This window comes from Micropterus salmoides, unplaced genomic scaffold (assembly GCF_014851395.1).
Source record: "Micropterus salmoides isolate LMB-PRFRI ecotype aquatic unplaced genomic scaffold, ASM1485139v1 Ms_hic_scaffold_2, whole genome shotgun sequence".
NCBI classification, from domain to species: domain Eukaryota; kingdom Metazoa; phylum Chordata; class Actinopteri; order Centrarchiformes; family Centrarchidae; genus Micropterus; species Micropterus salmoides.
Genome location: NW_024041150.1, coordinates 27,901,244 through 27,927,317, shown reverse-complemented (window position 1 = coordinate 27,927,317; position 26,074 = coordinate 27,901,244). Strand labels below are relative to the sequence as shown.

General features: G+C 39.4%; 1 long non-coding RNA gene across 1 annotated transcript; it reads right to left on the bottom strand.

Moving 5' to 3' along the window:
- Positions 1 to 3,497: 3,497 nt before the first annotated feature.
- LOC119911325 lies at positions 3,498 to 7,239 on the bottom strand. The gene is made up of 4 exons (XR_005445846.1): positions 6,541 to 7,239; positions 6,093 to 6,158; positions 5,511 to 5,606; positions 3,498 to 4,776 (listed from the first exon to the last, which is right to left on the bottom strand). It is a non-coding gene; the product is annotated as an uncharacterized LOC119911325 (long non-coding RNA).
- Between the last annotated feature and the right edge of the window lie 18,835 nt (positions 7,240 to 26,074).

The following is a 26,074-nucleotide window of genomic DNA, read 5'->3' as shown; positions in this document are numbered from 1 at the left end:
ACACTGTTTACTGTTTACTCATATGTGAAATATTAATCTTGCTGCTGGACACCACTTGAACTGTCAAGTTAGCTCTTATTGTAAATGTATTATTTTGCTCTTATTTTATATTTACTGTTGAACTGGTACTACTTGGCATTTTTTGACAATTGCACCTTTGGTCACAAAAGTAACCTTTGTAACAAAATAACAAAAAAGGGCTAGAATCCTAAATGTAAGCAGGTTCAATATATATGCAGAGCCTTGACAAACTCAGAAGTGGCTATCATACAGCTAATTCCTCTCCATAACTAATCTAACTTTACCCAACTCACTTTACGCTATAACCTGACTAACCAACCAGACAACCAGCCCCAGCAACGACATCAAACACCGCATCTCCCCCCTCAACTCTCTGCCTTAAACATCCTTTCTGTCCCCAAAGTCCTTATAGGCAAGTCCTGCCACTCTGCTAAATAAGGTTTAAAAAGTGTTTTTCCCGACTGGTTATACTTCTACCACGCATGCTTCACTACTACCACACAAGCCCAGTAGAAGTAAAACAGACCCTTACGTCAATGGAACACGATTGGCTGAAATATGTTTCCCCATACACTGTAAACTGGAATAAGTAAGCAGTACTCAAAAAGACCGAGGCAATCAGTTGCCACAATTCTTTGGAGTTTATAAAATCAAAAGTTTCCAGAGCCTAAATTTTTGGTGTTTGGGTTACATGTACTTTTTGATTACTGTTTGACAAAATTACTGATTATTATAACTCAAATATTCATAGTTAATGCATCTCAAAAAGAGTCCTTCGACAGAAATAAATCATTTTAAGTATAAAAAGCCAATGCTTAACATTAATAAACTCAGTATTTATTAGTTTCTTGTTCAGTATTTTTAAATGCTACTAACTCAAAAACATTGACTGAAACTCAAATAGTTTACCCCAAAACTTAAAATAGTTGTGGCAACTGATTGCCTTAGTTACATTAAGTACTACTACTACAAAAAAAACCTACAAAAAAAAGAAAAGAAAAACGTTTCAATTAAAAAGAAATACTTGCAATGGCACACTTTAGGCCATCTTTTAACCTGCTGTAAACCCTAATGCTCAGTAATTCTCAAAAATAGAACTCCATTATTACAATTCAAGTTTTCTTTATTGAACAATCATTATCAAAACTTGTAACATCTCCTGTCATTTCTATATTTCACAGAAACAAAATATGTCACAGTGAAACTTGTGTCCATCATACTGAATCAATCAATCAATAATAAAATTGTTAGTTGTTAGTTGCAGAACTAATCTCAGAAGCAGCGCCGATAAAATGAGGAATAAAAAATGAAATGTCACAGTATGATTATTTTAAAACCAACAATAAGCCTGATTCCTTAAAACTCCAGTAAAAACAAACTTACTCAAAGTCCTTGAAGCTGAACAAGCTTTTCTTTTACTACCTGCACTTTATTTTTGTGGAAAAAGCTGAAGTGACCATATATAATTTCTCTCCATAACTGCACTTATTTTGTTTGAAATAAGCAGGTGATGCAATGGAACAATATAAAAAAGAACACTGAGCAAAAACCTATGTTGAAAATTTGTTTTCAGTGACCACAGTGAGAAGAGCCACAGGCATGTCAGCAATATCTGGTTCATCTTTGCACTGCAAAATACAAACAATCCAATTATGAGGATAATTTTAAAAGACAAGTTGCAAGTCATGCACTGTATGCCCATTGGTGCCCCACACAAACTGAAAGCATAGGTTCATATTTTTCCTATTCTGCCTTGATACAACACTCACATGCCAATTTGTTAAGTGTTACTGGTGGCTGTAATGATTCCTTTTGTCTATACTGGCTCTTCCTGATCTTTTCCTAATCTAGCTCAACTGTTAGAGATTGAGGATGATGAACATTGTAAAGTTCATAAGAAAATGTTATGAGGTTTCAGCAGTCTGACAAATACCAAGTGTCTTGCTCAGGGACACATTGGTATAAGGGTCACAGTAGGGGATTGTATCCAGGTCTCTCACACCAAAGGCATAGTCTTATCCATTGCACCATCACCACCTCACACTTTTCAAACTAGACTGCTTAAACCTCATAGCTTCAACTAAACTTAGGAAAGGTCGCTGAAAGGAACTCCAGGTCCGCCGTCTCCAAAGGCTCAAAAGGGGCTTAGGTTAGCATGCATAAACCCAGTGCCAAATCCCACTGTGCGGACCTAGGAGAGGCCCACGCTGTGGGTGGGCGTAGACAACCTTTCTCAGTGCCGCGCAAGCGCTTGTGGGGGTAAATCCAATAGCAATAGCCTTAGAGGGCGAAGCCCATACGAAATAGAACCTGTTTTTGTCTGCCCGTTTCTGACCTGTGTACTCTGTGTCTAGGAACTCCTACCCAACCTACCCAGAGCTGGAACATACCCATGAGAAGAGTGCTGGAATCGGATTCACCTGCCCCTCTGCCCGTTTGCCTGTCTGCTCCCCTAGCCACTCACCAGCCCTGTCTGCCCACCTGCTTTCCTTCCCAGCTTCACATTCCTCGGCTCAGTCTGCCAGTCAGATCCCAGGCATCAGCTTCACTCATCTGCTCTGCCTAGTTAGTCTCAGCACCGTCAGCACTGACCTTCCTCTCTGTTTTTGTGAATAGACTCCTGTGGCATCCTGTCAGCTTCTGGGTCGTTGATCTGAACTGTGACAAGGTGACACACTGAACTTCAAAGTTATCATTATCAGAGAAAATGCTTTGCTGGGAACTTACCATTATTACAGATGAATGGAAATCCCACCAAACAATGGTGGCCAGGTCTGTGTATGTCTCTCTGCAGTAGGTCTGAGCTTCAGTCTACTTCATATGATCAGCAACATAGTGGTATTGATGCAGGAGGCATGAGGAGAGTATTCTTGTATGCATTCAGAAAATTCAACAGCTTCCAGAGGCAGGGTCCCCATTACTCAGCTTTTTTTCAGGGTCCCATTTCAGTAGCTTTTTCCCCCAAGCTATCAGACTCCTAAGCTCAAATTCATTTTCAGCACTGCTCCATTGAATGAAGTTTATTTCAGTTTATCCTTTTTATAATTGCTTCTATACTACACTGTAAACCCGAATAAGTTCACAGAACTCAAAAATTATTTTGTAACAGATTACACAAAAATATTAAGTGATATTTTTAAAAGTTTTAAGTTTACTTAAATTAAAAATTATATTTACTGTTGCCTTAAATTATCTCAATGTTATCTTATAAATATTGATATTCCTCAACTTAAAATCAGTGAGTAATTCACTCAAAAATTTCAATAGTCTTCAAATCATAAAATTTTGGAAATAAACTCAAAATTGTAGGAAATGCACTAAATTTCCTATAATTTTCTACTCAAAGTGGGATATGCACTTAATTTATTCTATACTAAAATACTGATGTTGGCCAACTACACAATTATAATCAGCTAATGTCAGAAAAGATGAAAGTGACACCACAGTGACAATTTAGCAACTTTTTTTATACAATGTGCTTTTTAAAAGGCACGAGAATCAAAGGAGATCAGTCACAAAGTGCTTGTCATGAATTAAAATAAAAGGAAATAAAGTGTTTTAAAGTACATTAAGTGTTAATAGTTCTATATTCTGATAGTGGTCATTGCTACAGAGGGTAGATTCAGTATTTTGGGTCTCCATCTCACATTCTTTCAGTAAACATTATGATAAAAACTCACAAGGGATTCATGATAAAATGATATAAGATTCTAAGTATTATCCATCCTCAACAGCAATAAACTATTAGAATGTGGAGCCATTTAAAGGAACACGCTGACTTTTTGTGACTTTACCATATCACCCAGAGTTAGATAAGTCCACACATACCCATTTCATGTCCGTGCGTGCCGTAACTGTCTGACGCACACAACACTACCCTAGCTTAGCACAAAGACTGGAAGTAAATGGCTCCAGATAGCATACTTCTCCCAATAAGTGACAAAATAACGCCAACATTTTCCTATTTATATGTTGTGATTTGTATAATCAGTGTGTACAAATAACAAGGTCACATGAGACACAGGCATCTTTCAACCGTATTTTAACCTATGTATACGGTTAAAAGATGCCTGCGTCTCATATGACCGCGTGATCTTTCAATACTGTTTAACAACCTTTTGGCACTTACTGTACCTTGAAGGATGCAACTCATTTTGTTTTATTTTAAAACTCAAAGTTCAGCTGTTGCCATTAAACTGACAACATCAAGGTAGTCATTATGTAACAGAACATTAAACATGTATAGTGCATTGGATTGAACAGTCGTTTCCAACAAGTAATTGTGCAAAAACATGGGCTGGGCAATACGTCAATGTTTTGATATTTATCCATTAACAATCAATGAATCAAGTCTGAGGTAGAAGAGGCAAACAGTCTCATCTTAAATCTGAGGCAAAAACAACAAACGTCCTCAATACTCAGCTCAAGAAATAGTCCATTCTGAGTGATTCACTCATTGAACAAATCATTCTTCAGCGTCAGTAGTAGTTATAATGTTGTCCTCAAGACACATTACAACTTTTTGTATAAATGTAAATGCTCGAGATTCTTTGGGTACTGTAGGTCTAGTGCATAGACGTACCCAAAGAGCAGGAGAAATGAGTCAGCCAGATTTGTGGAACCACTCGCAAGTATTTCATCCTCCACGACAATACAGATGCTCTCAGGGCTGAAGAGGGCCGCATCAGTAGTGTTATCCGTTACGACTGTCAGGAGAGCCACTGGAGTGTCAGTGAGGTCTGGACCATCTCCTGACTATAAACACAAGTAATACAAGAATGAGTTCAGCCCCTGAATACAAATTATGCTAATGATCTCTAAACATTACTGGCACTTAGACTGCAACTAAGCTACATGTTTAAACTATTTTCTTTACATATGCTTATATCTTATGTTAGTTTTACACCATCTGTTAGTATACTTTTTGTGGAATGCTTTATACTTACCTTTTCATTTATAATAACTTGAGAATAACAGTTTACTTGAGAATAACAACTCAAGTGAACTTCGTAAACAGGTCCTGGGGGTTATTCCAGAAGGGAGGTTCAACAAACTCTAAGCCTAACCCTGAACTCTGAGTTGACTTACCCTGAGTTTTCAGTTCCAGAACAGCTGATCTGAGTTAGGTAATTCAACTCTAAATATTATAGTATTATTAGTTATTTATCTTTTTCTGGCTGCTGGAAGGTGATTGATTAAACCTGCAAAGTGATAAAAAAAAAGCTAAAAAAAAGACGATTGTTCTGATCTGAGAGCACGTCAGCAATGACGTGTAGTCTGATATTCACTGTGCGGCCGAAGTAAGAGCTCATCTAAATGAATCAAAATTCTGTTTTGGATAACTCAAGAGTTTCCCTCATCTCAGGGTTCACATAACCTGCTTTCTGAAATACCCGCCTGGTTCTCCTATAGTTTTTGGAGTGATGTCATATGTTTAAGCTGACTGAATAGCTAGGCAAAGGGATTGATAGTGAGGCCAGTACACTTACATTACAGGTCCTGAAGAACTTGGAGGCATCTTCACGCAGGTACCAAGGAAGTGCACGAAGGACGAGATCCCGTCTCATATTTACATCACGTTGTTCCTAGATGGACAAAAAATAGACATTACAATAGTAATTACACAAATGCAGCGCAAACACTTATAAAAAGAAAAGAAAAAAGTGTTAAATGGCTCCATATTCTGATGGTGGTCATTGCTATAGATGGTAGATTCAGTATTTATGGTTAACCATTTCTTTAGTTAAATATTTTTCAAATGAATTACTTTCTATTGTAAATACTTTAATAACACACAAAGGAAAAAAAAATAAAATTTCACGAAAACAATAGTTATTTGGACATCTTCAAATTGAAGCTGAAAGTATCTTTTAAAGGTACCTCTTTCTGATAAAATACATCTTGTCAAGATGTCAATCTCTGATGAGATGACAATGTTGTTCATGGAATAATCACTTAACCTCAGGGCACAGTCCAGGCAATTCACACTATGGTTTCTTATAGTTGTCTGAATATAATCTATAAATAATCTGTTTCTGAATCATGTAAAGTAAACAATTTACAAAACTCACCTATCAGACACCAACTGTCTGATGGTGAAACGCTGACTCTCCGTAGCACTCTTTGAAGTCCAATATCTATACACAACATGCACACAAAGATGATTAGTTAATGTTCAAAAAAACATTTTTAAAATAATACATAATGATAAATGAAATTTTAAAAAGTGAATTTACAGATAAAAAAAGTTTCCAAATCTATGAAAAACATTAATTGTAGGCTACAGTAATTATAGTAAAATGAAAAGGTTAAAAGTTAGTTGGCAAGTTAGTTATTAACAAGCACAACATCAAAGTTGTGTGCTTATGCTATTTCCGTTGTTGTTGTTTTTTAAACAAAGTATTAATAAAGGGTTCAAGTGATCAACTGTGGACCCCACAGTTGAGATAAAAACATTTAAAGAAATGACACATAAAATAAAACCAATTGTTAATAACACTATTTCATAATACATCCTACCTGAACTTTTAAAAAGGATTTCTAGATGATGATCTCACAACCACACACTTGAGCTTACAAAAAAATACACACATAGACCTTGTTAGCATCATGATAACACACTCACATTATGTTGTTTAGCATTGTTAGATTCACGCTGCACACAAACACACAGCTCGACAACTTAAAATATTGACTATGTAACGCGGACACTTATTGAAACAAGTATAACGTTACTCACATGCATTACCAGCGAACAGCGAAAACAACAACCGGCAGAAACCGGGAAGCAGGGATAAGTTAACGTTATGCTTTCGGACCATAGACATAAAGAACGTTTCAGACTCCACGAGACAGTTCAAACTCATGGTCGTTCCCCCACGTCATCTCCCGGGAAAACATGCATTATGGGAAATGTAGTTCTTCCAGGAAACCCGCTGATAACTTTACACCGTTGTAAGTCAGATTCAACAACTTCTAAAGTTACAATTACTTGGATTTGTAAACTATTTACAACAAATATTCACTGTGCACATTGTACACATGTATTCCCAGTTCCAAATGTAAGACTATTTATCGAAATTCAATTAAAAAACATTAGAGTTACTTACCAAATCAGGGCTGATAATAAGACAGCGCTGAAAAAAAGGCAGGCCAATGATGATGAAAAAAACTGAGGTGGTGGTTTGAAGCGAGGGGATAAAAGTGCGCATTGCAAACAAATAAAAACAAATTAAACTGTGGGGGCTTTCCAAAACTTCCATGAAAACTTCACTGCATGAAGGCAAATTCAAGATGGCTGATTCAGCTTTCCTGAGGGAGAGATAAGACCCACCCACCAAACGTCCTGACGTCAATAACGTCATGACACAACTGTATGGTTCCTAAACTTTTTGAGTGTTCCACTGAAATTAGCTATCAAATTTTGAGCCCTATTCAATTAAAGTGGCATAAATCTCAACAGAGCTCAATACTTTATAGTTTGGTCAACTGCATAAGGACATTTGACTGTAATGACCTCATTAGTTATGAGCTAGTACAACTGGGATTACAGTGTAATGTATATTGTCTGCTATGTAGCACAAGGGAATTACAAACTCAATTTAACTCTAAAACCTTCAGCTAACATTCGCAGAAACACAGCACTACACAATATACCACACACACGTCACATACCAGCAATCAACAAGTAAAGCTTGCAAATCACCATAAATACATGATAAATAGGTGATAAACATTAAAAAGGATTGTGTTAAAAATAGATAGATAAATAAATAGAATAAATCAATAATTACATCATCAACAAATACATACACACATAGATGAATGAGTAAATCAACCATTCGTGATTCTGATGGACATGGGCACAAAGCCAGTTCATCAACACATAGTCAGAGTAAGGAACTTGCAGCCATGCAAATATATTTTATTTGTTATTCAAAGGCAGAGTGCAAAAAGGTGATTTCCATTTCTGTTTGACAAACAAAAGAAAGCATATTGAGGTTCCATACAGGGTGAGAAACCAAAAATGGAGACTTAGGTTCATGAAATTTGAAAATAGTAATTTATTTATTACTCATGCTGAAAAAAGACAACTTTTATCTAAAGCGACTGCACCTCTGGAGCAACTAGAGGTTAAAGGGACTATATGTAAGTTTTTCAATGAAACTAATCAAGTTTTCATTGCCTTATTGAAATGAAGCACACACCTGTTTTCCCCGTTGTTTGCATCAGCCACTATTCTGCTTTTAATGTGGGGACTCCGGGTCGGATTCAGCCCTGTGCGCGCTCCCGAGCCTCTCTCGTACTACAGCGACAACACGGCAGCTAACGACATGCAGTCCACTAACACCATAAAACAACTGTCTCACAGCAAAACACATGCTCCACGTAAGGATACCAAACAACAATAAAGTTTTACTTTATTATAAACTTCTCCACCTGCAAAACACTATATATCTGCAGCACATTTTGCAAATGCTAACACACTTTGTTCAAAACTGTGAAAAACACATTCAAAACAGAATTATTGCAAATATCCTGCATTTTTGCCTCTAGCTCAAGGACTCTCTGAAACACACATGAATATCAGAAATAGACATGGAGTGGTCACTATTGTGAAGCACAATCATTATGATTACAATATTGAAATATGTATAATTTACTGTATACAGTGTTGAGTGTATGCATCAATTGTGGTGTGCAATTCTTTGACTCTTTCTGAATTGTGTTCAAATGGCACCCTGTAGACCTGCTTCATCCTGAGATGATTTCTGCGCAAGACACGGTCCAGTGTTGATAAGCTTACCCTATCAATATTTTGAAATATGTCATTGTTTTCTATTATTTTTCTTTGTATTGTGCTGTAATGTTATGGCGTTGTTTTCTAGGACCATGTTTATGATTTCAGTTTCCTGTTCAGGAGACAGAAGAAGTCCCCGACCACCTTGTGTTGGTAATCTTTCAGTTCTGCCAAACAAATTGTAAAATACTTAAATACAAAGTAGGTATACATTTCCTAAATACTTGAAACATACTTTACAGTATTTTTACAGTCCTACAGAACTGTCCACAGGCAATACTGTACTACTGTACTCATTGAGTACTGTATTGATATGCAGTACTGCAATTTGCTAGTGAGAGTAGATTTCTTACCTATTCTCATTTCAGAAAGTCCGGATGATGGATGCTACAGTGTACCTGCTCAGATTTGGCTGTACTCTTTGCCCAGCCTCCCTCATTGTTAGACCATGGTTGACCACATGATCAACCAAAGTGGTATGGATCTCATCAGAGATTACGGTCCTTGGCCGTCCTCTCTCACTCTCACTCTCACTCTCACTCTCACTCTCACTCTCACTCTCACTCTCCTCACTCTCACTCTCGGCTCTGCCTCTGTTTCCAATGTTGGCATCCATTGCTCCATTGAAGAGCTCACCTGTTTCCCTTTTATGCTAAAGCTCTGATTGCTAATTGGAAAACTATGTGACGGGTGTTTGCATTTGTGATGAGTCTGTGTGCATATTTGAATGGCAGTGTGTTCTTTGTGAAAACAAGATATTTTCTGCATGAAACTTGTGCCAAAAGCAGAGGATTGTGTGTAGTGTTTTGAAAAAAGTGTGTTTTAGAACTGCAATTTCAGTGTAAAGCAGGAATTGTGCTTGTAGTTTAGCAGAATTGGTTCAGGGGGTTGGTGAATGAGTTACATGTTGTGGTCATTGTGTCTCAAGTACCAGAATTTGTGTGTAAACAATTGAGAAAAACTGTAAATTTTCTCTGCCTTTCAAGTGACACAAAGTATTTTTAATGACAATCACAAAACATAGTAGGCTATTATAGTGGGCTGACCAAGATAACCATACAAACTAACAAAGTAATACTTTTCGGCATAATAGTAAGCACTTTAATGTCCAGGGTGTCTCAAATGATTACAAAAATATAGAAGGAGAATATAAGAAGAAACAGCCAGAGACCCCTGTTCTTCAAGTACCAGTGCTGTGGATGCTACTGTACGCCATCAGGGACAGGGAAAAGTGGGGTGGAGGTATGAAGAAAACATATATACATATATCCATCCATCCATCATCAACCGCTTATCCTGCATACAGGGTCGCAGGGGGGCTGGAGCCAATCCCAGCTGACATCGGGCGCAAGGTGGGGTACACCCTGGACACCCAGTCCATCGCAGGGCCACACATAGACGAACAACCACTCACACCTAAGGACAATCTAGAGTTGCCAATTGCATGCATGTCTTTGGATGGTGGGAGGAAGCCGGAGTACCCAGAGAGAACCCACGGGGAGAACATGCAAACTCCACACAGAAAGGCCAGGGCAACCACGACCTTCTTGCTGTGAGGCGACAGTGCTAACCACCGCACCACCGTGCTGCCGAAAACATATATATCATATAAAATTGTACTTTGGGTTTGTACTAAACTCTACATTAGTAGTTTCTACTGCATGTGTAAATTTGTTACAAGTGTGTGCTCTTTTTAAAGTAGTAAGCATTGTTTGCAAGTCACATACATTAAATGTTTATCTGTTACATATGGCACTGCTTATATTATTTCTCGTTTTAAAAATGTAAATAGTAAATGCATGTGTTTGTTGGTGGAGATGCGTGTGCGTGGTAATGTGGGCTAGTGTGGCTCCAGTGCCAGGGCAGAATTTTTGTCTCAGTCCGTCCCTGGTCCCGGCTCAAGACCTACGGTGACAGGACTTTTGCAATAAGTGCCTGAGAACCTGAGGCTTTTATGGCGGTGACGTCACTTATTGATCCTTAGCAGTTGTATTTCAGACTTGAGCTGTAGCCTCAGAATTGCTTGGGGAAATGTAGCATGGGAAAATAAGAAAATAAATACAAAAGATATCTTACACTGAAATTATGTCTATCTTTTTGACAAGCAGTAGCATTTTACCAAAATTTACCAAAAAACAATTATTAAAATAACAAACTACTACTACTACTACTACTACTACTAATAATAATAATAATAATGCAATATTACAGCAAGTTTATACAAACAAACACAATTATTTATTTTCTAAATTATTTGGATTTTCCACTGGTTACATGTTGGAAATACATGTTGCTGCAATGATTTTGCATTTGGGCATTTCTCCCAGTACGTCTGATTTAGATATATCTCACTCACTCACACACTCAGCAGGTCTTTATTCTTTTGCTACTGTGGAATGAAGTAGGTTCAATATAAACAGAAGTAGCTTAAATGTAGTAAACTACTTTTGCCATGTTACTATAGCTTAACTTGCTACATTTCACTGGGGTGTTGCTTCAGTGTAGTGAAGCTTCATTTAATGCAGAGTAAGAAGTAGCTTAGCTCACTACATTTTCCAAGTAGCTTGCCCAACACTGGAAGCTGGTGCTGACTTATGCTTATTATTTTGTCAGTTTGTGTTGTTGTCCTGGTCAGCCCATCTTAAAAGCCTACAATATTTTTGATTATCATAATTTAATATGTTTTGTGTCACTTGAAATGTATGTAGGGTATTATTTTATATCTAATGTTGTGTCGTTGGGCTGTGTCTTGGTGTTGTTCAAAATGTTGTTGAGATTTGTTGTGCAGTGCCGATTGCACAGCAGATGAGACACATGTATTTGTAGTCAATTAGTCACTTAACCCTACTTGCTCCAGATGAGTGTGACCTAAGTTGTTTTAGATAAAACGTTAGCTAAATGACAAATTAATTAGATTTATATAATAAATATATACAATATTTATTTAATTATTTAGAAACCACCCAAAATAAGTGACAACATGTGTGTTTTGTAATTCAGGTGAACTGAACACATCAAATAAACATTCCCATGACAGACACAAGATGACAAACATTTTCCTGTCAGTCTGCCATCACACTGCTTTTTGCATAAAAAATGCAAAAATCTTCTTAGTAGTTTAAAGTGACACGAACAGTCCACAGAGCTGCACAATAATGGAGAGGATCTTGCTGGGTGTCTTGTGTCTCTCAGGTCAGTGAATTATTTCATATTTTTTAATGTTTGACTTGTTATTATTGTATAAGATGCTAATACTGAAATAATAAATTTGTCACAGGTGTTTTCCTCACAAATTCAATGATTAAATAATACAAATTAATATTAAAATATATATTTTTTAACTGGGACCATTGATGGAAAAATTATAATCTGCCATTGGTGAAGGAAGAGTTCAGATCCTTTACTCCAATAAAAGCAAAATTATACTGAAATAAAAGTACGGAAGTATCATGAGCAAAATGTAAAGTGACTGATGTATTATTCTCTTTGACATTAATAGTTGTTATGACTAAAGTATAAATATGTAAGCACACATTTACCTTTCTGAACAAGGATAGAGCTTTTTCACTTCTCAGTCCCATAGACTTCTGTCACAAGCCCGCTCTTAGCCCGGGTCAAAAAGGAGATGAGACACAACAGGTTTGCATGCCAAAGATACGGTTTATTAAAAAAGTAGAAGAAAGATTAAATCATCAAAAATAGTATAAAAGTATGACTATCAGTTGTGTCAGCAGTGAATGGATGAGTGAGATGTGTATGTGTTGTCAGGATAAACCAAAAGAAAGACACAGGACAAACCTGGTAAGACACCGGCCTAGGAGGAGAGAGAACAAAAGACTGATCAGTACTGGCTAAATAAGCTCTGAAGGTAGAGCTGCACAGATGATTTCCCAGACCAATCAGCGTCCCTGCCTGCAGTCTCCTGCAGGAGAAGGAAGCAGGAAGGGAAGGGGTCGTAACAGTTCCAATGATGTAGCAGAAATTTGACCCGAATATAAAATGAGCCGGGGACGATCAATTCAGGGATAATACAATGCTTAATCCATACAGTGACCTGCACACAGTCAGTCTGCCTCTACAGGTGATGGACTTCATCCTATCAGTGATTTGCATAATTACAAAGGTGTAAACTTTTAAAAGCAGATTTAGATGATATTAATGTTAATAAAAATCCAATCAGCCCATCAACAAATGAAAGGTTAACAGACAAACTCAGCCTGTGGATACAAGCTTTAACAAATCAAACACTTGTTCTCCCCACAGGCTGGCACATCTTCTCCTCATGCCTCCTCCATCAGTACCACTATGTTGCTACTGATATGACCTGGACTGAAGCTCAGACCTACTGCAGAAAGACATACACAGACCTGGCCACCATTGAAAACACAGAAGAAGTGGATCAACTTAATAAAACAGTTTCAGCTTCTGGTCTCAGCTCTGATGTCTGGATTGGCCTGTACACTAAAATCAACTGGAGGTGGTCAGACGGCTACACAGGGACAGGAGCTGAATATAGGAACTGGGATTTCAATCGTCCTGGTTTTACAATGAGTTGAATAACTTCTGTTTATTTAGTGGGTCAAATTACCAATGGTATGATTTTGATTGCTCAGCAGAAATTCCATTCATCTGTAATAAAGGTAAGTGTCCAGCAAAGCATTATTTTTCTCTGATGATGATTATGTTTATGTGTAAAAAAACTTTTTCACAAACTGCAGGAACACAGCAGGATCCTGAATTTGTTTATGTGAATAAATCAGTGAGTTGGTCCAGTGCTCAGAGGTACTGCAGGGAGAACTTCACTGACCTGGCCACTGTGAGGAATGATGCTGAGAACCAGGAGATCGGGAACTTGACAAGTGAAAACGTGGCATGGATTGGTTTGTTCAGAGATCCTGACAATAACTGGTCTGATGGGAGTGGCTCCTCATTCACATACTGGGACACAGAGTTCAACCAAATTGACTCGTGGAGTGTTGCATGCGGTGTTGCTTCACAGAGTTCAGGAAATTGGACATTTCTTCCCTGTGAAACTAGATTACCATTTGTCTGCTACAGCGTCCCTGGTGAGTGGTTTACAGTGCTTCAGTGCGAGAGATAATAGCTGATGTTAAACTGCACTCAGACATGGTGCTCATTTACATGTAGTTTGGTATCACAAAGGTAATTCCACAGTATGTTGTTCTTCTCTGTGTCTACACACCAGTAAAGAGGCAGGCAGTAAAGCTGAGGATAAAGCTGGATGACTTCTCTGTGGATTTGAATGACCCTGCTGTGAAAGCAGCCATGCTGAAAAAGGTGAGTCTCCAAAATCCACCCTGAGACACTTCACACACCCAGGACAGATGTAAAGTAGTGATAAAGAAGTATGCATGTCTTTCCTTATTGGCTTCCCTATTGGCTTGCCGCTACAGAGTTTAGTCTAAAAAACATGTTTTACATTTTTCTTATGCTTTTATCCAAAGCGACTTACAATTGCTATATATGTCAGGTAGCAACTAGGGGTTAAGTGTCTTGCTGAAGGAAACACTGGTGTCTTCCAGTGGATTCGAACCTGGGTCTCACACCAAAGGCATGTGTCTTAGCCACTGCTCCTTCACCACCCTGTTTTGGGTGTGTGACTATAAAAAACAAATTTCTGCTGCTCAGAGTTGTTTTTAAGTTGTTGTTCTAATTGTTATTATCATGATTAGGATAAAACTAAAAGACATCCTCATCCCAACATGACAAAGAATCACAGGCATGGATATAATCATAAATGTTGAAAATTCTGATTTTGGCAGAGCAACCTTAGTGGTCCTGTGATCACAGAATGATTGCCATGTCAGGATCAATAAATGATAAGATAGACGTTGGTCTGGTAATCACAAAACAGTCACTGTGTAGCCTAAAGCTTTTTAAGTCAAGATTGAACGAAAACTTTGTCTTGGTGACAAAAATAAAAAGTGTGCGTATGTTTCAAAATGGCTGCCATTTGTGTTTCCCAGCTCCAGGACAGGCTGAAGGAGAAAGGAGTGAGTGGAGTCACCCTGAAGTGGAGAGAGCAGCTGATGGGAAAGTCTTCCACAAGGAGGACAAGACTGAGCTCTAAAACTAAAATATAACTGTACTTCTGTTTATCTGTAATCCTTGGTGAATGTACTCTCTATCTGCAATACACACAGTACACTATTATCACTGTACTGAGTGCTTAACCTCATGTGTGCCTCAGGGGTCGGTCTTAGGACCCATTTTGTTTTCCTTGTATCTGCTTCCCCTTGGACATATTATCCGTAAACATGGCATTTCTTTTCATATTTATGCTGATGACACAAATATACTTGCCCATCAGATCCACAGACCCTGGAATGCTGAGTTACTTAACAACTGCCTTTGTGAAGTAAAAAATGGATGTCAAATAATTTCCTCCAGCTGAACTCAGACAAAACATAAATCCTGGTCATCTGGTCCCAGCAGATGGCAAATCAAATGCTGCCATCTGCTGGTTCCCTAGTAAATCACATTAAGCCTGTGGGAAAGAACCTTGATAGTAATTTAAATTTCAAGCAGCACACCACAAAGCTTGTTCAATCATGTTTTTATCAACTTAGAAATATAGCAAAATGTTAACTTTAGAGAAATATGTTTAAAATGAAAATATCACCACCCACCTTTTTTCATAAAGAGTGCAACAGACCTGTGACCTTTGTCAGTGACAGGGAAGAGGAGCTGGTGTGAACTTTTAACAGATTTTTCTAATGGTGTCATTAATATCAGTAGAGTTTACATTTAGTGGTGTACATCGTCACACTCACAATCCACAGAGCAGCACGATGATGGAGAGGATCTTTAAGTCTCTCAGGTCAGTGAATTATTGAAATTCAAACTGCAGGAACAGCTGGTTCCTGACTTTGTTGCTGTAAATATAGCGTTTAGTAAGAACCAGGAGATCAAGAGCTTGGTGCCGAGTGGAAAGTGGGCATGTATTAGTTGGAATGGTTTGTGATCCTGACATTTACTGGTCTGATTGGAGTGAGGAAGACAGTAACGCCAGAGGAATCCTCCTCTGAATTATAAAAATAATTCACTGACACTGAGAGACTCAAGACTCCCAGTAAGATCCTCTCCATCATCATGTTGCTCTGTAGACTGTGCGTGTGTCGATGTACACCACTAAGAGGATTTTTGCATTCCTTATGCAAAAAGCATTGTGATGACAGATTCCTAGAACAGAGTTTTTTCCCCCAGAGTCACACAGTTGTCCTGGGCATGTGTATTTGATGGGTTCAGTTAACCTCAATTACAAAACACATATTTTCTCACCTATCTCTTGTGGTATCTAGCCATGCAGATGGTTCAGCTGTTTTTGAGCAGCATGGAAAGAGGTTTCTGCCTCTCTCCCAATACATTGGAGGTGTCATGGTTTTGGTTTGGCTGGGTTTTGGTTTCTAATGTTTTCCTGTGTTCCCTTGTAGCTTGGGGTTTTACTAGTGTTTCTGGTGTTTCTTGTTTTACTGTCTTTGTATTCCATGATTTTGATTAGGTTTCATCCTTATGTTGAGTTGAGTTCTAGACTGCCTACCATCCCATGTGATTCTGCTAGTGAGTTATTGTACAAAAATACAGTGACTGATAAGAGTTGGGAAGCACAGGAGCAACTGTTTATCTCCAGGGCCGAAGTCAAAGCTAGCTTTGGGGCTAACCTCCTTCACTCTTTATTCAACAGTTGGCAGCAACACACGGGAGCTCCTCTTTAGTCCTGAGAAGCTGCAGTCTTTATTCACCGGCCTCTGTAACTTCTACTGTACATTTACTGCTGAACAAGCCTTACTGCTGACCCGTTTCTCTTTATTCACCGGGACACGCATTCACAGACACGCTCAGTCTATTTTTCCTCTACCACAGACAAACTGACTGCTACTGCAAAGCTAACAAAGCTAAACCCCTCACAGATGTTAACACAGGTCTTCCCCACGCTGGGTCATATAAATTCTTTCATAATTCCTCAGACCTTTCCCTCTGTGGCTATTTCTCAGTCATCTTCACAACTAGAGTCCCGTAAGAAGTCCAGCATGTTCAAATGTACCGCTGTTTGTGTACATTCTCTCTCTTACTGCTTCGAGCGCGCCACCGCCACCTGCAGCTCGCTCCAAGCAGCTTTGTTTGTGCTCAATTTACCAACCCAAGGCTGTGTAAGAAAACCGATTTTTTACAGAGCACACAAAAAACAGAGAGCTATCTACCCATGAGGAAACGCCGAATTTTACAAAACGTTTATTGGATAAGAAGTTCTATCAATATATCCCAGTTGGCTCTTCATTCCTTGTGTGCGTCTGCAATTTGGCTCCAATCCTCTTGAACTCACCTGTAGCCCCTCAGCTACACCTGACACTGTCGTTTCCTTGCTCCTTGTTTGGACCAGAAATTTTTCTAGTCTGCCATCTTACTGTCCCAAAGCTCTTATATGTGCTCCGAGGAGCATGGATCAAGGAGAGGATCGAGGATTGGAAGTCTTTAACTGACCGACGCGCCCCCTTATTGGAAAGTCGTTATTAATTGGATGGAGTTTCATACCAAAGTGAAGACAGTCTAACAGATTCACCTCAAATGTATCACTGGCAAATTATATGTATGTTTTCATTACAAGTTTATTGTAGGTCTGAATTTATAAGAAAGAGTCTGTCAGCAAGAAACACTTATTTCATCATTAATCGTCATTTCAATTCAATCACATGTGAGGCTCATAATTCCTGAGAGTTTAGTCCAAATCGACAAGAAAACATAGTCCTGGTAAACCTAGCAAAGAGTCACTAAATTGCACTAAAAACTCAAGCAAAGGCAAAGGAAGCCTGCACATCCAGCTGTTCTTACCAACTGCTCCTGATGAAAGCAGCCGACGGCTCCGTGAGTAAAATCAGGGAAGAATGCTGCTCTGCATCGACAACTGTGAGACTTTTCTAGTATCAGGCAGGGTTGGGAGAATCACTTTAAAAATGTAATCCGGTACAATTACTGATTACTTGTTAAAAATTTAATCAGAAACGTAATCCAAGTACCCCAAGAAATTTAACCTGGTAACTTTTAATTACATTTGGATTACTTCAATATCAAACAGGCAAATGAAGACAAGAGAAGTATCAATGATGCATTGTCTGCTCAGTGTAATTTTAGAGAAACAACAAAACCACCCATTCCCATGAAATCAAAATCTATATTTAAATGTATTTACATGATATGCTTTGCACTTTTCCTCACCAGTAAGCCAGTATCTGGCCCATCAATAACAAAAAATGTGTTTTGTAGGTATTCTTGATGATATTTAAGAGTTTTCATTTGGAAAACCATTTTAAAATGTTGACTTATCCTGCACTTGTTCTGTGGTGGTTTTGGGGGGTGGAGCCTACAGGGGCCAGTGCCCCTGTAAAACAGACCTTGGACCCCTATGGCCCCCCTTTGAACGAAAAGTCTACAATAATCTTCAGGGGGTCCTCCCCCAGACGATTTTGAGCATTAAACTCATAATTTCCTGCATTCTGGAGTCACTTTCTGCTCCAATTTATGGTGGAAATGTCTGTTTATATATGTTTATATATATATACTATATTGCATTACATGTTTTCTTATTGTGTAAATCAACCTTTCTCAAAGCATTTTCATTTGTTAACTTTTCTTGGTGCAAGCTGTTTTTCAGAACGTTTTTAACAAATGTTTTCAAAAAGTGTGGTGAGGAAATGTCGCCCAGTGTCCCCAGTGTAAATGACCCCTATGGGGTCAGTGGACAAGTTAGAGTCAGACAGCAGTGTGAATCTGTGTGCTCGGAAATTGTGGAGCTGTAGGCTCCTGTTTACTCCCTCAGAGGAGGGAGGGTGCATTACTTGTGTGTTTTTCATGTGCACAATGTCTTCTTTGCCAGTTCCAGCCACAGCTGTTTAGTAAATTTATGCTGTTCTGATGCTTTTGATTGGTTCTCATGTCTGAATTTGTAGCAACATCTGCCAGTTAAACTGCTTCCCAAAATGTCTTTTGAAAATGGTTAACAGTTGAAAAAACATTCATTCGAAATTTAGAAAAGTAATGAAATGTGATAAGTTAAATTACTGTGATAGAGTAATTGAAATAGTTAACCTAGGCTACTATTACATTTTAAATGGATAACTTGTAATCGGTAACCTATTACATTGTCAAAGTAACCCAACAAGCAGTTTAATTTTAGTGGAATGTTTCCATTTATAAAACCCATGTGAAAGAAAAACAGTCTACATTGGTCTCTAATTTATTAATGCTAAGTAAATACTTCATAATCATAACCTTTCATGCAGAACAATTATGGAAGGTTGTAGTCTTTACGCACACACTGTGCGTAAATCATTTTTCTTCTTACCATGTATTTATTTTTTGGGACATATGCGAGTGAAATACTCTGTAGAACCCTGCAGCCGTTGACTTTCCATCTTTGTTACAGCTAATGTTCTAATGTGACATACTGCAACTGGCTTAACCGGAGGAGAATGTAGCAAACATTTCGTCCACGCAAGTTACAGCATACTACTCCCAACATGCCATGTGTACAGCCCGTCAGAGTGCAGAAATAGTTAAATATAATCAAAAACTACAATACAGTCCCATAAAATAGAGCAGTGTGTGTGTGTGTGTGTGTGCGTGTGTGTTTGCATAAAAATCAAATCCCTCATCTTCAGCTCTGAGTTGGCCTCTCCCTGGCTCAGCTTCCCCTGTGCTGGACTCTGCCTCTGCTGATTGTACAGTTACATATGCAGGAGAAGAACATCTGTAATAAATATGACTAACAATACATTTTCTAATCTTATCTCTACAAATGATTGCCTACTCTGCCCTGCACACTGCCATAGTTTTTTCTGATTCCTTTGTCCTTCTCCTCCTCCTGTAGCTCCTCCTCTTCCTTCTCTCATCAACATGACTGGGGTCATCATCACCCTGTCCTTCTGCATCACCTCCACTGACCATAACAGCTAAATACATACAGATACACACAGATTCCTTGCTTATAGAAGGATGTTGTCTTGGGGTGATAACACATTGCAAACTATTGTTTATTATATTGTTTGTATATATAAATACACACATATACACACGCACACATATATATATCACACACACACACACACACACACACACACATATATATAAACACATAGATATATATACACACACACACACACACACACACACACACACACACACACACACACACACACACACACACACACACACACACACACACACACAATAAGCTGTGAGCATACACAGCTATTGCTCAGAAGTAGGCTAACGGAAGAAGAAAGGTATTGTGAGGGAACGCAAAACATATTGTGAGGTAACGCAAAAGTACTGTGAGTGAACGCAAAGTAGTCCTCAAAAAAAATTTGTAGTCTTCAAAAAGAAAATTCCTCACTGAGCCCTCGGAGCCACCGTAACACGTGTACTTGAAGTACAATGTGTTTGATTTACCACAGGCCCTGAAACATTGATGTGTTAAAGTTTATTTTCTTGTAAAGTAAATTTTCTTGTTGTGGTGATTTCAAGCGAACGGGGATAGCCCCTCACATCTTATCACTTGAGACCTGAATAAGTAACAGCGTTGGATTCTGTTGTTAACTTTTAACTCAGAATTATTGTTCCAAAAATGTCTGAGTTTCACACAATGACGAATAATACGCACAGTAGTCATAGTAAAGGTGAACCCTGTTAGTGGTTATTACAAGATTAATTCAAATGTAATGCTCTGACTTTTTGTACTTTTATGTTGGCTGACTGTAATACCATTTAATAAACGTGTTCTTTATTGCAGCTTGCGTGTGAATTCACTTTAGAGTTAGGTGCTAGTATTTGTATTCAACATAGATTCAATTAATGACACACAAACTTCCAAAGAGTTTTTATTTTTAACCCGTTGGTACTTTTATAAATCAGTTAAAGGGGTTGACAAGTATAGTTGAAATCAGGGACGTGCACAGGAATTTTGAAGGGCAGTTGCTCTGACCTGAAAAAAGGCACTAAACACAGTATCCAAAATGTATTAACAATATAAATGTCACCAAAATACATATGAGAAAAAGAGTTCCTTATATTATTGTTTATTTTTTTTATTTGAAAATAAATAATCTAGATTGAATTGACAGATGGGGAAAACTCGCTTCTAATAAAATATTCAATAAAAAAACGCTTAGATTTCGGAAAAAATACAATCCTTTTTTAACCTTTTGGCTTCCCGTACATTCAGTTGCGCTTCTAGCTCGTATTCACTTCTGTTGGTACGTATCACGTATGGTAACTGGGCAAAACTACGCATGATTTGTTGTAGTATGATTGCATAAAGGAAGGAAACAGGAATTCCGGTAGGGAACAGAATCGACTGACGTGCAGGCAGCGCTGCAGCAGTGCAGCCACTTAAACAGAGTTTGCCCTTCCCCTACTGACTTTCACTTTCGGTGCCCGAATGGAAGTGAATGAGGCTTTGCGATCGCGATTATTTTTTTATTTTATTTTTTTTTCTCGGAAGGGCGAGTCGGAAGGGCAACTTGAGTCAGGAAAGGCAAACGGGCAGTTGCCCGGGCAACCAGAGCAACCCCCCTGTGCACGTCCCTGGTTGAAATGTTCTATCAAAAGCAAGATAAGGGCCTATAAGTTGCAATTCTTGTTTTGACAAAGGCCATAACATATTCCCTAACTAATCAAGGCTAAGAGCACCCTTACCATGACTTTCAATACAAATAACAAAATATAGAACAGATCAAGTAATACAAATAAGTTTGTAATTCACCAGATGAACACATGCTGATTAACCATTAATTCAAGAAACTATAGGAATAGAATATAATTTTTTCTACAGAAAGATTTAACTTTGTAAAACGCATGTGTAAAAATGAGTAAGTTATTAGCCTTATTCATGTCTTCATGTAGCCTACAGTCAACTATTCTTCTGTGTGCACTGAACAATGTTAAGAAAGAAAACATGTCAAAACAGACAAATTAAATAGGCAACTTTGTGACTTACTTGTAAAAAATGCTATTAGCCTTATATGTTCTCTAGATTAGACTACTCTTTACCAAAGTACTCTTCATACAGCAGCAGTAGCCTACTTGCAATTACAGTTGAGTATGGATGTTGGCTCGTAAAAACAGGTAAAGCTCAATTGCTTCTTCTGGAGTAGTAGGTGGGTGTGGATTGTTTCCTGACATTGCTAGGCAACAAATGTCAAAAACAGTCTCATCACATGGATGTGGGCCTCTCAGCAGGCATTCCTCTCTACAAGCTTGTATTTGATGATGGAATACTGTCTTGAGGTAGTTTGTAGTGCCAAACAGGTGGGAAAGCTGTACATAATCAGTGGTCGTCCACTTGGGAAAAAGCATTCCTGCTGGGGCGAATTCTGTGACAGTTCCACAGATGAGCAACTTGCTGCAGCTCCCTCTGGGGGAAAAAAAAAGTTAAATTAACATTTAAAGGGATAATTAAATGGATTTTCTTTATATCATTATTTCTCTCCATAGAGGCTGCAAAGAGAAACTAATAAATTCTATGGGGGGGGGGGGGGGGGGGGGGGATACAGTCCTCTGCTGAATGCATTTCAAAGCTCAGCTGAACCTTATATAAAGGTTTAAACTGAGAAAGCTGGTGTCTTTAAAACTTACAGTATTTTTGCTACAACATTTCTTAATTGTCTTATTATCCTGTAGTGTATAGGATAAAAAATGTGAATACAGTTATTTTAAAAATGGCATATAGAGATGTAAAAAAAGTCATTGGAATAGTACAGTTAATTATGGTACCATTTATTTCTAAAATAAACAAAATGTGTTTAAAAATAGACATTTTTTTTTGTGTTATTGTGCCTTAAATTGTTACTGTGGCGGGGCGATACTTAAACAGGTGAATTTAAGAATGCATTTTTGCAAATAAGGACAGCGGATCGTGTCCAGGGCAGAGAGGGACCAGGAGGGCCCAGGCGAATCAGGGGTGCAGAGAAGTTCAGAAGTCAACCCGGAGGTTGCCCCAACAGGCTAGGCAGATCAGGGGGGCCAAACAGTTCTGGAGGTCAACAGAAAGAGAAGAAGTTCTCCAGAAGCCAGACAGGAGACCAAAGGAGGTGAGACCTCTCCAGGTGGTCGGCGGTGAGGGCGAATCCTCTCTGGGAGCCGAGCAGGATGCCGACGGTGAAACCTCTCCCGAGGTCTAGGCAGAGGTTGGCACTGAAGAGCTGGACCGAGGGCCAGCGGCTGGACAGCTGGGCTGAGGACCGGCGAGTGGATACAGGAGCCAGGAGCTGGCTAGTCCACCCACGGAGTTTGTGTCTGTCGGGCCACTGAATGAGAATCTGGAGCAGGAGTCCACTGGTGGAACTGGTACCACGGACTGAACTCTGCGAGCTGGCGTCGGCCAGACCACGGACTGGACTCGTGGAGCTGGCGTCGGCCGAACCACTGAAGACCTATTTAACCATTTTTGGTTATCCGGAGTGAGGCGTGGTGACGCGCTGCCAAGATGGCGACGGCCAGCTTGGCCGTCGAGCTTCTAAAGAGCTTCTAAATGGCTCTTCAGAAACCAATGGGTGACGTCACGGACACAACATCCATTGTTTTATACAGTCTATGCGCATAACACATCTCCACACAGGACCTTACTTTCAAACAAATGAAAGCCCTCACAGCAACCAGATGTTCATGAGATAATTTTGAGGTCACATGTCTCAAGATTGTGTTCTGTTAAGTATAGCTGAGTCAAGTTGTCGAGTTGAGTAGTGTTAGTTCCAGGTTTGTTCTTTCTATTGCATGTCATGATGTCATGCCTAACTCATGGAAACTGAAAGCAGGGTACATTTTAAGAATAGTATGCAAGTTGTAGAAAGATTTTTGAGAACCTGTCACACCCAGCTCCCGCAGTTAGGTTATGTGTTCAGTTTTGTCTGTTACCACTTCCTGTTTTGCCTCAGTGACTCATCTTGTGTCTTGTTCCAGGTCTTCGTCTGGCTTCCCTCCTTGTGTGATTACCAGTCAACCGCCTAATGTGCTCCACCTGTGCCTCATTGTCTCCCCTGCCCTAGTGTATAAATACTCTTGTTCCCTTTGTACCTGTGCCAGTTCGTCTTGGTCCCTTGTGTCAGCATTTCAGCAATTTCCCAGTGTGATCCTTAGTGTGTTATGACCTCAGCCATCTGTTTTTTGACTACGACTTCTGCATTGCGATTTTGTACCTCTGCCTGCGAGTTTTTGTACCTTGTTCAATAAACTGTCTTTTGTCAACCACCCTGAGTCGTGCCTTGTGAGTCCATTACCCGGGTGTGAGCTTTGATAGAATCTGCTTGAGATTAATTGTTCTTATGGATTGTATTTTACAAGAATTACATTCCTTTAAATTTGTTAGCTACTGAATGTCTTTGAAGCAGTGGCTTTAATAAAAGTTATACAAAGCATGTCTCTCCATCCGTGTTAGTGACATACTCGGACATAAATTAATAAATCTTCTGACAAACAACCCTGTGGTGACTCTGGATAGAATTTCTTTTCTTCTTTTTAAGAGTTCTGAGGTGCACAGATTAAACCATGATTTGAATACAGAAAGCATAAAATATGAGAATCACACCTAGATTCATAAAGACTTCCAAAATGGCGCCGCAGACGGCTGCCTCGGGATTACGCTCCGTAGTGCTTTTTGTTAATTAACGCTGTTTTCTGCCGTCCCTCTCTGGTAACTTTTACCAGAGAAGAGCTCTTAAACATTGGACTTTCTACTGCTCATACTATTCCACCGCTCTTTATTGACCCTGGAACTTTCCCGGAGTTACTAGTTGGAGGAGCAGCAGCTCTGTTTGGGATCCTTCAGAAACGGCGCAGGGGAAAACAAGCAGGTGCACTGGTTAAGCTGAGACAGCGGGGATTTCGCACTGCGCTCCCTTCAATCCACCTGGCGAATGTCCGCTCTCTGGCAAACAAAATGGACGAACAGCTGCTCCTCAACAGAACCAACTCGGACTTCTGCAGATGTGCTGCATTCTGTTTCACCGAATCCTGGCTCACCGAGCACATCCCAGACAGCGCACTTCATCTACCGGGATATAATCGCATAGGATGGCGAAAGGGAGCTCACGGGAAAAACAAGGGGAGGCGGACTCTGTTTCTATATAAACGAAGGTTGGTGCACAGATGTCACAGTGTTGAAGAAATCATGCAGGCCTCACCTAGAGACATTATTTATAAACTGTAAACCGTTTTATTCACCGCGGGAGTTTTCCTCATTTGTTCTGGTCGCTGTTTACTTTCCACCTCAGGCCTGTGTTAGTGAGGCATTACTACACCTGGCCGACCAGATAACTAACGTGGAGAAAAAACATCCAGACTCCCTGCTCATTGTTCTTGGGGACTAACAAAGCAAACCTCAGTCACAAACTTCCAAAATACAGACAGCATATTAAGTGTCCGACCAGGGACACTAACACACTGGACCACTGCTACACAACATTAAAGGATCTCTGTTCCTCATGCAGCCTTGGGACTCTCTGATCACTGTCTGGTTAATCTTATCCTGACACACAGGCAAAAACTGAAATCTGATAAACCTGTTGTAAAGACTGTGAAAAGATGGACCAAAGCTGGAGTTACAGGCCTGCTTTGACTGCACTGACTGGAGTGTTTTTGAGGTTGCAGCCACTGACTTGGACGTACTAACTGACACTGTGACATCTTACATCAGTTTTTGTGAGGACATGTGTGTGCCGACTAAAACCTTCCGCACATACAACCACCAAAAACCCTGGTTCACAGCGAAACTCAGGCAGCTTCATCAGACCAAGGAGGAGACCTTCAGAAGTGGGGACAGAGTCTTGTACAACCAGGCCAGGAACACAATGACTAAAGAGGTCAAAGCTGCAAATAAGTGCTACGCTGAAAAGCTAAATAACAGCTTTGCAGCCAACGACCCTGCGTCAGTGTGGAGAAGCCGACAGACACACAAACTACAAGAGACCATCCCTCAACACTGCTGGTACTCATCAACTGGCAGACGAGCTGAATGGTTTCTACTGTAGGTTTGAAAAGCCCTGAGTCACACCTCTCCCCTGCTCCAACGCCATCTTCAAATAGTCATCTTCCCCCTCTGACCTCTTACCTGCACTCAAGATCTGTAAAAAGGACGTGAGCCACCTCTTCCAAAGGCAGAAGATCAGGAAGGCTCCTGGACCTGACGGTGTCTCACCATCATGCCTGAATATCTGTGCCAGATCTGTGTCTATCTGGACCAGC